A 17,802-nucleotide genomic window follows, 5' to 3' on the forward strand; every position below is an offset into this window, starting at 1 on the left:
AAAAGAAAGATTGGAGATTGGACAATAATTATGCAGATTGTCAGGGTCGAGAGAAGTCTTTTTCAGGAGAGGGTAGACCACCGCCTCTTTCAGGGCTGATGGAACAAACCCCTCCCAAAGAGAGGAATTAACCGTCTCTCGAAACCAGAACACAATATTTCCCCTCGCAGCCCTAACAAGCCAGGAGGGGCAAGGGTCTGGGCTAGAGGTCACTGTGCCCACATTGGCGAGAATCCTGTCCATGTCATCAGCCTCAAGAAGCTCAAAGGTATCCCAGATAGTATCACAACCCAGCCTCTATTACCTCAACTGATACCAAGCAATTGGAGTCCAACTCTGATGAAAGGTGAGCAACTTTATCAGTGAAAACACTGGCAAACATGTCACAGTGACCAGATGGAAGATCACCAGAATAAACCCTTCCCAGCAAAGAACAGTGATACGGAAAATGGCCACCAGACAGGAATCCACTGATGCAATAAGTGCGGAGAAATGAGCAGATTTTGCTGCCCTTATCAGCACTGTATACTCCCAAACATGGGCAATCAACTGTGCTTAATCAGCTTCTGTCTGAGTAGAGTGGAGCTCTAGGCGTCTTGTGGCCTAGAATAATATTGGTAACTAGCTGGGCCGAGCAGAGAGCATCTGCGCTTCTAGCTGCCTAATCTGCCACCGCCTCCCCACCCCATCCCCGCTGCTGTTTCCCTGGCTTTTTCCTTCCCCTGCCCACTGGCCCGCCCACTGCTGGCTGCCATCTCTGCCTTCTTCCCTGGCCACTGCCATTTTGCCCTCCTGCCCATCCCCCGCCATTTTGCTGGACCACCGCTGTTTTGTCCTCCCGCTCATCCTGCCACTGGCCAGCCACCTGCCACAGTTTTCTTTGGCCGTTGCTGCCATCACCATTTCCCCCTCTCCTATCTGTCCCATGACCTGTCCATGGCAGCCTATCCGGCAGCTCTTCAAACTCTCGCGAGAGCTGCCACGTATGGGATTAGCCACGGGTATGCCTTAGAGGATTAAATATAGAGATATCATCAAATAATATTACCAAATAATATTTGGTAATATTATTTTTAGTAATATTGCTATTACTGAAATGCATAACTATTACAGTTACTTTTTTCTCTCAAGCTCATTTAGAATCAAAGTTACGGGTCAGGACAAAGATTTGCTAGATAAATGAAGAATGTATTTTTTGGTTTGATTTATTTGTCTTTCTCTCCAACAGCAATTTTTGAAAGCAGTATCAAGTACAAAAATGCCACAGAGCACTACGTATGCATAATGGAAATTCGAAGCATGCTTCTTATTCTGTTTCAAAGCAGCTTACTGAAGAGCTCACACTATGCCGAATTGTCTTTTATGTAAATGGAAGCACTGAATGTGCTGCTTCTCCTTCATTACAAGTACAGTCATTCATGATTAATCCATTCACACACACACACACACACACAAACACACACAAACTTTCAACCGGATCATGGCTGAAGTACACCTACTTCCAACTAAGTCTCCCTAAATCAATTGTTTATTAACATGGTTAGGATTTAGTTACTTGTTTCACACACACAACAGAATGCAGAAAATGCAGAAATGCAGAAGTTACAATTTAGTTTCAAACAAACCACATGTTGAATTAGAATACCTGCATAACAAATCTCTTGCAGACAGCAGTCAGATCCAGAAAAGTATACCCATATATATTTCTCATCATACAGGGCTGCGGGCAGTTATACTCCTAGAGAACCACCCCTTTCCATGACAATGTTGTCTGAAGCCCTGGAACAAGCAAAAATTATTTTTTATTTATTTTGATATCCTGCTCTTCCTCCAAGAAGCCCAGAGTAGTGTACTACATACTTAGAGATTATTTATAAAATAATAAATAAATAAATAAGAATATTTATAAAATCAGTATGATTTTCAGCTTACTCCAAAGGGAAGAGGACTTGTGAGATCTCTGTGACTTTGTGTGTGTGGTGTGTGCCCCTCCAATAACTGCTGTTTTACAATCTGATACAGATCAAATTCACAGCATATCGAGATCCTGATAAAGTTTGGTTTCTTCTTTTGCCAATCCACTATGTTGTTTCAAGACAGCAGCCATTCAGACTGTAGGCAATACTCCTTTTTGACTTCTGTGTCGACAGTCTGATACAAACCGAATTCACAGCACATTATTAATTATTATTATTACATTTATATCCCGCTCTTCCTCCAAGGAGCCCAGAGCGGTGTTCTATATACTTGAGTTTCTTTTTCACAACAACCCTGTTAAGTAGGTTAGGCTGAGAGAGAAGTGACTGGCCCAGAGTCACCCAGCTAGTTTCATGGCTGAATGGGGATTTGAACTCAGATCTCCCTGGTCCTAGTCGAGCACTCTAACCACTACACCAACTAGAGCTCCATTCAGCACAAATGCCAAATTTGCTCACATCATTTGAACTGGTCAGATTGGTTTGTATGACATGAATCCTCTTTCTGTGAGTATGACTTTGAGTTGACTTTGAAGTTTACAAACTGAACAGGTGATAAATTAAGCAGAACAAGAGAGCAACTGACAGCTAAAGTACTGGTCTCAAATATACTTATTCAAATACTGTTCAGCTCTGCTCAAACTTTTATTTATTGACTGTATTAAAAGGATTATTTAGAAAGAGAGTTGTTTGTTAACTTGCTTATTTGTTTTATAAGAAATTAAAGAACAAATAAAAAGTAATTTGCAAGGAAATAATTAAATAAAACAATTCACGCTTTCATCATTCTAGTGTACTTTGTCACCTACCACATTCAGGTATACAAGCTTACAAACAAACCTGATTTGCCATCCTTTTAGTATTCATGGAAGATTGATCAGATAGAATATTTGTTAAAAAAACAGAAATATAATGCATTTTAAAGAAATATTTTTCCATAAGTGAAAATTAATGATAATAAAATTTTCCTAATGACCAACTGATTTTAGGACTGTTGCTTTATCCACTTGATACTTAAAATACAGACCAAAGGTTATCTATTTTGTAGGTAATGCATTTTTTTTTCGGTTACTCTATTCTGTTTGCACAGAAAGGCTAAACAGCAAAGACCATTAATCAAGCAATATTCACCTGCTGCTCAGTGCCCAGTCATTTGGAACAACCCCAACTAGCTTTCTGCCCAATTACCCAGCATATTTTGAACCCTGGAAAATCCAATATATAACTGCTGCCTGACCCAGATGGAAAACAACCATGTCATTTCTCATTTAGCACATGTAAAAGTAATGTGTCTTTATTATATATATTTTGTTGCTTTTACAATCAATGTTTAATACAACTGAAGAACAAATGATCCTCTACATATAATACTTTTCTTTAAGAGGAAACAATTATTTCTACAACTTTTACATATCTATCCTCTGTCTTTGCCCACCTGATTCCAATTGTTCCTAATCATTTAAGAACAAAACTTCTATCAGCTCAGCTCCCATCTCTTGTTTGAAATCTCATGATTTCTCATGTTGAAATCTTATTCTTGAGAGACTGTTGTTTTCACACACTGAGGATCATTGGAACTCCAGAGCTTCTATCCTTTACTTTTATCATGGCAATTATCCTATACTGTGGCATAGTTGGAAAGGCAGGGGAAGAGTTAATATTATATGAGCAGTCTTATGGATATGGGTTGGTATTATCTATGTATTATGTCACATGTATAATTATGTGTCACAAGTATATCATGCTTTAAGCAGGGCTGGATTAAGCTAGTGCGGGGCCTGTAGCAGGTTATGAAGGGGTCCAAAATTAAAAAAAAATGAACATAAATATTGAAAAATAAATTATGGTTGTATGGTGTATGGTTGAAAGTATATCATTTTTAGCCCCTTCCCATCATCGAATGCAATTGTTACCATTATTTATGCCTTGACACTGCAAGCAAACAAAACAAACAAAACCATGTTGTATCGGCCCTGAGGCCAAGGCTTTTTGTGCCATGAAACAATCCTGGCAAACAAAAGACAGTGGCAGGGGGAGAGCAGGTGAAACAGTGGGTGAGGCATCCTGGTCTGACCCATGGTAAGCAGAGCACTAATCTAATGGGCAGAAAAAGGTTTGCAACTAATAATAACCCAAAATTGACCTTTGATTTGCAAACAACTTTGCAAAAACATCCCCCTCCCCTCTTTTATGTTCAATAATCTGCACGCAGACAGGAGTCAGCGTGGCAGGAGCCGGAGGGCTGAGCCCACTTCTCAGCAGTGCACGCTCTTTAAGTTTCCCCACGCATACCTGGCGTGCCTGGCAGCAGCCCCGGCTCTTCAGATTCATTGGGGGGGGGGTAGTGGGTTAAGTTCAGCACACATGCAGCAGCACACCCTGCGGGAAGTGGCGGGGGTGGCGGGTAGACAGTCAGTGACACGCTTTCTTCGTGAGCATACACAGAAGCATGGTGTTGCACACGAGAGAGTGAGTAGGCCCACGGAGCGGCTATGGGCGACAAGCAAGTGTGTGTCAGTCGGTGTCACTGAACAATATAGGAGGTTGCGTGGGCCCTGCAGGCATGAGGGAGGGAGCACACATGGAGCGGGTTGCCTGCACCTATCAGCCCCACAAGAAGCAGCATGTGGGTGACGAGCGGGCAGGCAGCCAACTGAAATTGGGCGGCAGCCAACTCAGGACTTGGGAGAGAATGGGCAGCAGCACCAGGCAGCAAGGAGAGAGGCTTCATGAGTAGCAGAATGCAGAAAGAAGAGGGGCAGTTCAAGCCAGGCATGCAGGGCCCTCAAAAACGTGGGGCCTGTAGCAAATGCTACTTTTGCTACTGTTAATCCGGCATAGGCTTTAAGTCAGTTTCAACTATGAAACAGAACATAAAGGGAGAGTATAAAAACCAGATTACAAACTCATGAGTTTATAAGTATTCTGTTATTGACATAAACAATTGGATAGGTTCTACAAGTTATGTTGGTTGAAGTGCTGCTCTATTATCCTGATTAACAGTTAGCTTTTATTTCCTTTCTAGCTTTGATCCTGGACAATCTCAACTATTCTTCCCAAGAAGAAATCCCGATCAAGTACATTTGTCATGTGAACAAGTATAATAAGGTAATTTATCATAGTCTGTCAAGAGTTTTATTCCAGAAAGACTACTGCATTTTTATCCTTACTTAAGAATTTGCTGCTATTCTTGCTGAAGAATTTGGTAGACATTTTGGACATGTTTAAACACCATTCCAAACTGATTCTGGCAGATAATTAAGCTATATGGTATCAAAGTCTTTTTTGTTCTCTAAAATGTGTATGATGCTATGAACCTTCAGGCTGTCTTAACACAACCTGTTCAATGAGCATGATTGCTTGTTCCTTTCTCTTTTCTTTATTTAATAGTAGTCAATGACCAGTGTAATTCACTATGACAAATTTTTGAATCTAACTGAGAAATTTTATTTTCCTTTAAGAGCTTGAACTAATTCCATCAATGAAGCAACTATCAATACTTTGGGGTGGAGGCATGTGCTAGACTGCTGGTCAACTAGGTCTAAAATAAAATACTTATATTTGAGCTTTTACCTGTTAATTTGATCCACTTACTACAGTTCTTCTATAAAGTTTTAGTGGATGTCTTTTTCAGCATAGCTGGCTAAGTTTAAAAAGTATCAGCATACTAACTTTCCCCACCTTTTCCATAAACCTTTGGCACAATACTTTAGTCTATGTTATCTACTGCACAAGTGTGTGTAGCTAAAACATTTGCATATTATTTCCCTGCATATCCCTGCCTCCATCTCCCTCTCCTTCCATTTATTTCCTCTGTTTCCCTTTTACCGCTATCTAAAGTGCAAGACCTGCCCTCTAATTCATTGCAAATTGCCATCTACACTGATAGAACATAAAGAAAAATTCATCATGTCCAACCCTTGGAAACTGCCAAAACAGTGTTTTGATCCTCAGCCAAAATGGCTAAACATATATATTGTAGAACAAATAAAAAATGTCAAGAGATGTTTTTCTACTAATAAAACTAATTTTATTTATATATTTATGATTAAACTTTTTATTCTTACATTATTAAAATAATGTCCGCAGCAATTTTACCTGAATTAATGTTGCAAAGTAAAATCTATACTAATTAACTAATCCAGAAACACTCATACCTTATTGCCAAAATCCCTTGTGCTATGACCTAAATGAAAGTTCATTGGTGCGTTTTAAAATGGGGAATTTTTTTGTTCAACAATGGAAACTATAAGAGAAGTCTTGCCAGTGTGAAGCTATAAGCACTTGACCTGTTCACCACAAACTAATAAATCAGGGTACTAAGGCAGCACACACACTGTCAAGCTAGAACTCAAACACTCAAGACACCTATTCAGAGTACAAGTTTTTTCAAAAAGTTCCCAGTCTCCAGAGAAACTTCTTTTATAATAGGTTTATAGAATTCTTACTGCTTTTTTCACCATCAGTCATTTTAATTATGCATGACATTTTGTCTATCATATAAGCTCACTAGAGAAAAAGAACATAACCTCACTATATGAAAAAGGAAAAGAGCTAACACAGTAGAAATGCACCAAAAATAATTACACCACATGGTCCTATGAACTTTTAAACCCCAATCAGGAACATACTATTTAAACTCCCACAATTACTGATCAGAATACACAAATAGTTTAATTAGCCTATAAAAACTTATTAATGCAATCATAACTATGAAGCTTTGATTTCAATACCCTATACTCATTGCAGAATTAATGTCTCTTGTGAGTATAATTATCAGGCATTTAGATTTGTCATGCAACCAGAAACTGAGGGTTGCCTTCCAGACTTCTCTATTATCAGTCGTCATGTAACTTTTTTATAGTGAGTGAGGGGAGAGGAACTTTATATAAAATAGTATTTCTATGCAAATTATATGCATGATACAGCTTTTACAAAACATATACAACATCAGTTCAAAGCAATTGCTTTTGAATACTTTAGTTGTAGTATCTCTAAACCTGGGAACAACCTTCAAGTATATTTAAAGGAATGAATATAATTGGGAATTAATCATGTGTGTTTATATAATCAATCTATATTAAAACATTTAGACGTACAGACACTTTAAAAACAACCACCAACAGATACTTAAACCTGAATGACATACCATTTTTGCAATCCTGTGTGGCCTGTGAACAGTGACCTACCCGTCAGCTATTTGTTTTGGGACAGCTGAGGTGACATTTTTCAACTCATAGCAATTGTAATTGCTACTTTTAGAGGGTGTAATCCACCCCCCCCACACACACACTTAGCAGCATGCTGCACAATGCCTGTGAGGACAGGAAAAAAATTGTTCTTGCCATATGGTCTTGTCACAATACCAAATCAATGTGACATCAGTAAGCCCTCTGACATTAGTAAGCCCCTCCATACAAAAATCATATCAAAACAAGACAGCTGAAAATAGGATGGTAATTCTTGCAATGAAGCTTACAGCTAATGGTAATTCTTGCAATCAAGATAAAGGTAATGGTCCCGATCAAGGGAAAGCTATCCTTGTCTTGCATCTTTTCAGGCTATCCATACTTGATATTGACTGGGAAAATTATTCAAAAAGTAACAGAGAATTTCCATTGTTGTCAGCTGTATGTCTTGCTAACATATCTGACAATTCACTCCATATTCAACTAATACTAACTATGTGGAAATGGCTTTGAAACCTGTTTTTGTTGGGAAATGATGATTTCCTCTCCCAAAAGGGCTCACAATCTCAATTTTTGAAAAAATCTTTAAGGAAGACATCAGCAACAACCACTAGATGCTGTGCTGGGGCTGAATAAGGCCAGTTGTCCTCCCCCTGCTAAATATAACAGAATCAATACTTTAAAAGGTGCTGCTTTGCTCAGTTAGCAGGGAATGAATGAGTGAATCTTTATTTCGATCAACAACCAGATGCAGTTAGCAGGGGGAAGATAATACTCACTTTTTATACAAAACCATATGTTACATCTAGTTTCAGACACAGCACATTTTTTAAATTTGGTCAAAATTTGTAATGTTTTCTATATTTTTAAGTGTACTATTTAGCAAGGCAACTGTGAAAATAAAGTAAGTTATTTAGAATATGTGTAACAGCTGAATTTATTCTCACAGCTTACTTGGTACTTATAAACTTCTTAAGAGCTCTTGTGATATGCGTTTCGGTAGAATAGTACCAGACAATTACTTTATTTCCCAGTGGCACCAATTACCCTCTGTATCTCAGATGGGTTACCACTCTGTTATCAATGAGCCTATTTTAATTAAAGGCTACAGAAGCACAAATGGGGTATAATTATTTTAATGAACAATTAAAAAAATAATTCAGAATGTAAACTTTAGGCAACAATGAAGGCATCTACTTGGTCTGTGACCTTGTTTAGCTGCCTGAGCTATTGCCATATTTATTCTTTTGTTTGGTTTTGTTTCTTGCAGATTTCAAGGTTGTCCTGAGATGAAATTATCTTACCCAAACTACACATTACATAATACTGGAGGTTGTATTTTTGGTGAATAGAAAATCTAATGAAATTATTAATCCTACCTATCTTCCCTCTGATGACTGGAAACTTCTCAGGGTTCCTCCACACATGCACCCACATGACTGATGTGGCAGCAAACTCCCAAAGTGGGATCAGGAGGAGGAAGTCCTCCTGTATCCCACAATGCACCATGTGAGTATCAGAGAGGCATCCCATGGCAGTGCAACAGTCCTCTCCTTAGCCTCGCTGTACTGTGTACTGTATTCACATCCCAATCAAGGGTATATTAAGGATATGATAAACTCTTAGGAATGAACTGCCACTTGTGTCAAAGCAGGTAGGAGTCTTTCCTTTGTTTCTTCATAGAAATGGCAACATCGACTAACCACGAAGTAGAAACCCATGCTGCGCACTTGAAATCCTATTCACATATTATGTTCAAATTGTCCAAGTGTACACAGATATAGTCATTCACACATCATGCTGAACAGAGGTACAGCAGTGCACTTCCTCTCTGTATCATGCATTTGAGAGGGCTGTACCCAGATTCACTTTAAAAATGAATGCATCTCCAGTCATTCGCACAAAAACAGGTACAAGTGTACAGACATCTGAATGCAGGTACAACACCATAGCTGAACAGAGATTATGTGTCAGTGACAAATGAAAGCAATCAAAATGAAAGCACTGTGACTTTAATGACGTAATAATGAGAGTAAACTTGTTACTTAACAGAAACAAGCCTGACATTTCTAAAGCTACACCAACAAAATAGTAATCCTGAAGGGGGCAAAAATAAATAGGCTTATCGCAAATTATTTCACCTCATGTATTGTTCTACACATCTGTGATCCTACTAAAGACACATCTGTTTGACTAACCTCCTTATGTGTCTTTAGGAAGATAATAGAATAGACACATTTCTCTTCTATATGTCTTGCCTTTAATCAGATTATAAACCTGCAAGCAGGGCTTATTTATTAATTATTCTTATTATGATATTATTTCTGCTGCTTGGTGCCTACCAGTTTTATACACTTTAAGATTGGAACTGTATCGTTCTGGGAGATGCAGATGACTGATCTAGCCAAGACAGTGAGGTTTTGTGTAAACCTGGGAGATAGAACATTGACCATCAGGGGACAAGTCCAGGGCCAAGTGCTGAGTAAGATGGGAGGTATCCATGAGGTAGTTGCTCTTTTAGAATCCTGCTCTAGATAGTGGTCTATGGAGCTTTCATCTATGGCTTCCAGACAGAAATAGAGAATTTAAGTAGTAAGTCTGGCTGGCCAACATTCCCTAATGTACTTGTGGTAGCCCAATCCTGTTGCATGAACATAAAGAGTTATCCTCCCAAGGAGAGAGCACTGAAAGGGAATGTTTCATGCTTCTGAATGCTGTGCTGCTGGGGCCAAGCTTCAGCTCGGGCTCATTGTCAATTAGGTTCTGTGATTGGGGGATCTCCAGAGTCAGAGAATCATTTAAATGATGGGCATCATAGTTTCCTATTGTTCAGCATACATGGGCAATGTATGGTTTTGTGTTTGCTCAAGAAGTCCCATTTCTCTGGATCGTGTTCTGGACTCTTCATAGTGGGGTCCTCATCTGATAAGGAATTTCACTGAGTTCTAATTCTAGAACTAGCTCCAACAATGGCAGTAATTTGAATAGCACATAGTCACAATGGAAAATTAAAGTGCTTAAATAATTAATAATGAGGATGATGATGTTACTTAGGTAAACTGAGATGCCACGACTGTCTTCTACCGGATTGCAGCTAGTGGCTGACATCCTAACTAATGAAGCACCGGTGCTTTTTAAAAGTCAGCTCGACTGCTGGCTCTGTAGCAAGGACAAATTTCAACAGTCCTTCCAATCCCAATCCTTCCTATTCTGTGCCTCCTTCCTATTCTGTGCCACCTGAAAATATGTGCCTGAGGCTTGCACAGAGGGCTTCCAGGGGAAGGGAAGGGAATTGAAATTCCCTCTCCCACATTAGCACCAGTGCAGTGCTGGTCTGGAACTCTTCAGAAGCACTGGTGCTTCTCCCATTTCACTGCTGCTTCATTAATCAAGATGTCAGCCACTATGTCTAGGATTTAGATACAGAAACAAAACACTTCTTGCTCATAATTTGCAGGAGTATATCTAATCTGTATGGACCAATTAGGATGGTCCGCCCAAAAAGGCTGCTGGACCCAGTAGAGTTCCAAAAGGCCTTGGAGGGTTTCGAAGCTGCAGGTGATTCTGTCGATGCCCTGGTGGGAACCTGGAATAAGGAACTTGCTAGAGCAGTAGACATTATTGCTCCTAAGTGTCCCTCCAGACCCGCTTCAAAATCGGCTCCCTGGTATACCGAGGAGTTGCGAGGGTTGAAGCGGCTGGGTAGGCTACTGGAGCACAGGTGGAGGAGAACTCGGCTCGAATTTGACAGGATGAAGCATGTGACCCACTTGAGGGCTTACGCAGAGGCAGTGCATAAAGAAGTTCTGGTCGGTTCACATTGCATCTGTGGGATCACGCTCAGCAGAGTTATCCCAGGTAGTGAGGAGTCTAATTTCTACTCCTTCTGTTTCTAATCAGCTCCCGGAGGTGCTCTGCTGTGATGCCTTCAGTGGATTCTTTGCGGACAAAATCTCCTGTATTCGGGCCGACTTCTTCCACTTTTTCTGCAGGGTCTACCAAGGAGGTGTCCAGCAATCCTTCTTGCAGTATTAGGTTGGATCAGTTTCAATTTGTGATTCCTGAGGATGTGGACAAGCTGCTTGGAGTGGTGTGATCCACCACTTGTTCTCTGGACCCATGCCCGACTTGGCTGCTTCAATCTAGCAGGGAGATTATTCTAGGAGGCCTGGTGAATATAATAAATGCATCACTGAGGGAGGGTAAGGTGCCTCCATGCTTGAAGGAGACAATAATTAGACCTTTTCTTAAGAAGCCTTCCCTAGATCCCTCAGCGATGGATAGTTATAGGCCAATCTCCAATCTCCCTTGGTTGGGCAAGGTGATTGAGAGGGTGGTGGCCAAACAGCTCCAGGCGGTTTTGGAGGAAACTGATTATATAGACCCATTTCAAACTGGCTTTAGAGCATGCTATGAGGTTGAGACAGCCTTGGTTGGCCTGATGGATGACCTATACCGGGGAATCGACAGAGGGAGTGTGACTCTGCTGGTTCTCTTGGATCTCTCGGTGGTGTTAGATACCATCGACCATGGTATCCTTCTGGGTAGCCTGGCAGAGTTGGGGATAGGAGGCACTGCTCTGCAGTGATTCCGCTCCTATCTCTCGGGCAGATCCCAGATGGTGGAGCTTGGTGACAGTTGCTCTTCTCAATGAGAACTGTTATATGGAGTCGCTCAGGGCTCCATTCTGTCACCAATGCTTTTCAACATCTACATGAAACCACTGGGTGAGGATATCAGGAGGTTTGGTGCTGGGTGTTATCGGTATGCTGATGACACCCAAATCTACTTCTCTCTTTCATCTGCTTCATCAGGAAATGGCGTTTATTCCCTACATGCTTGCCTACAGGCAGTAATGGGCTGGATGAGGGATAACAAATTGAAGCTGAATCCAAGCAAGTCGGAGGTGCTCATTGTAGGGGCTCAGAATCTGAGGGATGAGTTAGATCTCCTGTGCTGGATGGGGTTACACTCCCCCAGAAGGACAGCTACGCAGCTTGGAGGTACTCCTGGATCCTTGGAGGTACTCCAGGCCTCACCCTGGTATCTCAGGTGGAGGCTGTTGCCACGAGTGCTTTTTATCAGCTTAGGCTGATTCGACAGCTGCATCCATTCCTAGAGGAGAATGACATCAGAACAGTGGTGCACCAGCTGGTAACCTCCAGGCTTGACTACTGTAATGCTCTCTACGTCGGGCTGCCTTTGTACGTAGTTCGGAAACTTCAGTTAGTTCAAAATGCGGCAGCCAGGCTGGTCTCCAGGGCAACTCGGAGAGACCATATTACCTTAGAGAGCGCCTTCTTTGGTCTGATCCCCACCGCACGCTAAGATCATCTGAGGATGTCCGGCTCCAGTTGCCACCAGCTGGTCTGGTGGCGACCCAGAGGCGGGCCTTCTCTGTAGCCGCTCCCAGATTGTGGAATGCGCTCCCTGCAGACATCTGTAATTTGAATTCTTTATTGGAATTTAGGAGATCCCTAAAGACCTACCTGTTCGGCCTGGCCTTCCAGCGTTCTTAAATTGTTTTAAAGGGTCTTTAACGTATTGGGTTTTTAATAAGGTTTTGAATTGTTTTACTTTTTGGCTGTTTTATTGTATTTTTTAAAAAATATATCCCCGGTCATTGATTGATTTTAATTGTTTCATGATGTTTGTGAACTGCCCTGAGCTATTTTGTAAGGGTGGTCTAAAAATCGAACAAATAAATAAATAGGTTTCCAGATACATTGCCAGGTGATGTTTAAATCAGTTGCTCCATTCTTTGTCCAAAACAGTTGCATTCATTAGGTGAGGTGGCATATGAGAGAACTCATCCTGGATCCCCTGTCTGCATTAAGCCTATGACAACATGAGACACCTAAACCCATAGGCGTAACAATAGGGGGGGCAGGGAGGGCACGTGCCCCCGGCACCATCTTTGCAGGTCACGTGGGGGGGGGCGCCGCCATGACCCCCACCGATCCCAAAATTTTTTAATTAATTTTTTTTTAAAAAAATAAACATTTCTCTAGCTCAGCAGAGCAGTCAAGGGAGTGCGTCGGCGCCCCCTCGGCCCCTCCCCCACGAGCGGTCCCTTCCGTGCGGCGCCCGCGCCCCCCCCCATTGCTTTGCTGGCCTGGCCTGGTGGCACCAGGCGCCTAGTTTCATGCTCACAGACTCCTCCCAGCTCGGCTAGGCTCGCCTTGCCTTCTGCACGTGGCGCGAGAGAGCGTTGCTGGGGCTGGGGCTGCAGGAGGACGGCACACGGATAACAACAACAAGAGTTAAAGAAAGGATTCGGAGGATGGAACCAGACCTCGAGTCGGGCGTCATCATTATTAATTAAGCGTGCACTCGGTCGACAAGGTATGTGAACTTCTCTTCTCTATGTCGTGTCTTGCCTTAATTAATCTTATTCTTATATCAATCCCCGCCCGTTCTGCCACTTCCTTCCTTCCTGCCACACGAACCTCTCCTCTCAGCTTCCCTAGCAAACTTCTCCCATTGCGTCCTCTACCCCTCCCTCCCTTATTCGATGGTGCAACCTGGCTCATCTCTGAGGAAGTGAGCTTGTTTTGCTGGCTCTCCTCTCTCTACCCCTTCTACTCTCACCCTTAAAAAAAAACACCACAAAACAAAAAGGAGACAAAAAATAGCCCGCTACATCGAGAGAAGGAGAGAGAGTCAGCTCCAGTTCTCTCGTCCAGGCTCCGATTCGCCCGACTCCAGCCTGAAGAGGCACGTTTCTTAACATGCATTTTTTCCCCTTCAAACCTTCTCTCTCCTGCCTGCACTCGGTGCTCACAGCTATGGATCTAACACAACTGCGTGCATCTCGCCTGCATATTCTCCACTCCCCGGTGCTCAGCTGATCCTCATCATCTTCTTTGGGTGAGGATGTGGGGCAGCGTGTATGTGGGGGGGTGCCTTTTCCTGGCTGGGAATTTTTCAAACCTCCTCCTTTTTCAAACTTCTCTGACCTGGACTCCCCCCTCCCACCCTTGGAGATTTCTGCATAACCTGATGTCCTGTATCTTTGTGTGTGTATATGTAATAGGAAACTTGAAAATCCCTTCCCCTTCACTCCTCCTTGAACTAGGAAGGGGAAAAACGGGATCAGGCTAGATCTGTCTGTAATACTGGCAATTCCAAGAAAGAAAGTTATTTCTCTTGGGTGGGGGTGCTGCCACTGTTTTTGTTTATCCAATAAGTAATAATAATTTATGGGGTGGTGGAATGCAGCGTTTGTAACGGTGATGATATATCTGCAAAATAGTCACTGGGGAAAAATCTGCTCGAGTTGGAACGAACAGCCTCTTCTTTCTATGTGTTTAAATGTCTGTAAATATGGCATGGCAAGTATGAATAATCCAAGGACATATATCTGACAGGGGTGCTTTTTTGTTCTGTGGGGGTGGGAAATGGTGTGGGGGGTTTAGAAGAAAATTATCTTGCTGGGAGAAGCTCTTGCTATTCAACTTTTGGTTAAAAAGGCATCTTATGATAGGTGTTTGGTTCAAGATGCTTCTTTGCTGCTGCTCTTTCCCCTTAATTCAAGTCCGTTTTTAAAGTGTTTGGTTTGTAACATTTTGTTTTTGTTTTAATCATGCCATGGTGGTTGTTTTCTGGCAATTTTCTGTGCAGTAGCCCAAAGTGCCCCAGAGAGGATAGCACTTGGAATGCTCTTTATAATGTAACAAATGATTAATTATTCTATTGGGCTACGACTTAATTTACAGAGATGTGAAGGAGGGGATGAGATCCATGTAAGGGAGCCCACTAATGACATCTTCCCACAGGCATTGTCATGGGGAAAGGCACTGGAACGGTTGCAATGTACAGTAACCGCAATGTTGCAATTGCAATCGGGCTTGTTGCTGAGACAGAGTCTTTCTGGGAAATATAGTTCTTCTCTTTTCCCTACGCAACACTCGCCCTCCTCCGATTGGTTCTTGTCTTGATGCTGCTTTTAGGAGGCACGCGTTTCCGAGGGTTGCTTCTTCTTCGCTCCTCTTCCTGGTGTAGTTTTGGGAGTGGTGGTTTGCTTTGTTTACAGTCTTGTTCAGGTATGCTAATCCAGATTTGCCTCAAACTCCTCTGGTAGGACTTCCTTTCTATGAATGTGGCGAGTATAAGGTAAAATATGCACAATGTTCAGTAATTAAATCTTATATATTCTCTGTATCATTAACTAGCAGGTTTTATTCTATGTCCTTTTAATCTAAAGTAATTGCTGCTGAATTCAGTGAGTTGAGTTAGCTGCCTTGGATACAATTTCATTGTGGGAAGGTTGGACATAATGAGGTTGAGCCTTACTTCCAAGTAAGTATGCCAAGGATTTGGCTGTAGGAATTATTTTCTCTTTGTCTTGGTTTGATCCTCCTTGCCCTAGAACTGACTGAGAGCAGAGTGTTTCCAAGGCTGTGCAGAGTACTGTTTTTTCATCATTGAGGCAAATGCCCTCATAGCTGACAAGATTGAGGGTTAGGTAGCAAGACTTGGTTCACATAATTGTCTTTGCTACTAAACTGTCTACATGAGATTATGTCCAAGCTCATGAGTAGCTGGTTTTGACTCCTGGCACCCACAGAACCCTGTGGTTTTCTTTGGTAGAATACAGGAGCGGTTTACCATTGCCTCCTTCCACGTAGTATGAAATGTTGCCTTTCCGCATCTTCATATATCACTGCTGCCCGATATAGGTGTTTCCATTCGAACCCGCAACCTTTTGCTCCCTAGGCAAGTTATTTCCCTGCTGTGCCATTAGGTGTGGCTTGTATTCCTTGTAAATCTAGGAGTAGACAGTTGTGGGGTGTGTGTGTGTGTGTGTGTGTGTGTGTGTGTGTGTAGGATCTTGATTATGGAAGTTGGCTGAGTGTCAGGATGGGACAGGTGTCTTGTGTGTGTGCTGCAGTAGTATTTAGGAACATAGGAAGCTGCCATATACTGAGTCAGACCATTGGTCTATCTAGCTCAGTATTGTCTACCCAGTCTGGCAGCGGATTCTCCAAGGTTGCAGGCAGGAGTCTCTTGCAGCCCTATCTTGGAGATGCTGCCATGGAAGGAACTTGGGACCTAGATGCTCTTCCCAGAGTGGCTCCATCTCCTGAGGGGAATATCTTCCAGTGCTCACACTTCTAGTCTCCCATTCAAATGCAAACCAGGGTGGACCCTGCTTAGCTAAGGGGGCGACCGGGGGGGGGGTGAGGCACAATTTCAGTGCTTGCCCCGGGCGCTGTTTTCCCTAGTTACGCCTCTGCCTGAACCACAATTAGTTATAAGGTCCAAATCTGAGGCTGCCTCACCTTGTTACTTCTATCACTATTAATGGTATGTCCAGAACTCAATAACTGAGTTGTGTTTTGGCTGTTCTTTTGATACCTAGATGCTAAGTATCTGACTGATGGTTCTGACCAGAACTATTGCAGAATGACAGTGAGGCTGTTCTCACATGCAGTCTAACCCAGGCAAGCCCGTGTTAGGCTGCACATGAGAACTGCTGGGATCTGGCCTGATCTTGGCGGGCCAGCACCACTTAGTCCATCTTTTTAATCCAGTTGCTAGCCAAGGTTAAGGGAATAAGCACTCCCTTAACCTGGAATACTTGCTCATGTGCAAACCGGACTGCCTCCAGCCCAGCTGCACAGAGATGGGCAACTATAGTGCCCGTCTCTTGGTGAAATTCCACAATACACTGTGCATCTCTGGAGGCCAGGACAAGTCCTGATCTCTGTTTACCACACTGCGGGGAGCAGTGCGGAGATTCATCCATGCTGCTCCTGACAGTGCTGGTCATGTGGGTGCGTGGCTTGTGTGCCTTTGGGCCTGCAAGCGGTAATGTAGGGGAAGGTAGGTTGAAACCCTGCGTTCCCACTCCTGGCCCTCCCATCCACAGTCGTGGTTGTGTGCATAGCCCCAGTGTGTTGTATGACACAATCAGGAAACACTGCACTATCCCAGGCACTTCTTTGCTAATCTAAGCAGCTGACCACCACATTCTTTTGTTTAAGACTGATTCATTGGTATTCTCACCTATAAAGCTATTACCACACTTTCTAATAACTTTGAATATTATTTCAATACTGCTGAATATAATATTTATGTAAATAAAATCAAGAGATATTTGAATTTATATGAGTAATCTACCAAAAATATTTCCATAACCTGCTATTTTTATATTTATTCCCCTTCTAACAGTCCTTCAGGTTACAAAATCTAATACTTTATGTGTGTAAATAACAAACACAAGGCTATACATAATTATGGCATAATTTCTCCTTTCTTATTCCTGTGTGTGAAAGCATATTGCTTCTGGCCAAAGTATTTTCAAAACAGAAGCAAATAGTGTTGTACATAGGCTGTAATGTAAAATCTGCTGAGTTTTAAATACAGAAATACGCATGCTCACAAAATGTCATTTACTAGCAAATCATTCTAACTAAACGGATTATAAGGATATATAGATATAGACATAGATAGAGATACATTAAATTCAATTCCTCACGAGTTTGACTCTTCACTAGTTTATAATTGTGGTATTCCATAAAGTCACTTCAATTTTTTTAAGGAAAGGTTTAAACTTTATTCTGCCTTATCTGTCCTAACAAATTCACTCGCTGAAGCAAATTCTAAGCATCACTGAAAGGGGAAAAAGGCAG

General features: G+C 42.1%; 1 protein-coding gene and 2 long non-coding RNA genes across 9 annotated transcripts in view; 1 reads left to right on the plus strand and 2 right to left on the minus strand.

Annotated features, from left to right (window-relative positions):
- CADM2 (cell adhesion molecule 2) overlaps positions 1 to 17,802 on the minus strand; it is a 717,808-nt gene that overhangs the window by 436,307 nt on the left and 263,699 nt on the right. The window lies entirely within an intron of this gene.
- LOC128349665 (uncharacterized) overlaps positions 1 to 17,802 on the minus strand; it is a 229,506-nt gene that overhangs the window by 40,216 nt on the left and 171,488 nt on the right. The gene's annotated exons all lie outside the window — the stretch shown is intronic.
- Positions 4,315 to 8,512, plus strand: LOC128349668 (uncharacterized). The gene is made up of 3 exons (XR_008318911.1): positions 4,315 to 4,445; positions 5,002 to 5,084; positions 8,436 to 8,512. It is a non-coding gene; the product is annotated as an uncharacterized LOC128349668 (long non-coding RNA).

The sequence above is a fragment of the Hemicordylus capensis genome, chromosome 3, assembly GCF_027244095.1.
Source record: "Hemicordylus capensis ecotype Gifberg chromosome 3, rHemCap1.1.pri, whole genome shotgun sequence".
NCBI lineage: Eukaryota > Metazoa > Chordata > Lepidosauria > Squamata > Cordylidae > Hemicordylus > Hemicordylus capensis.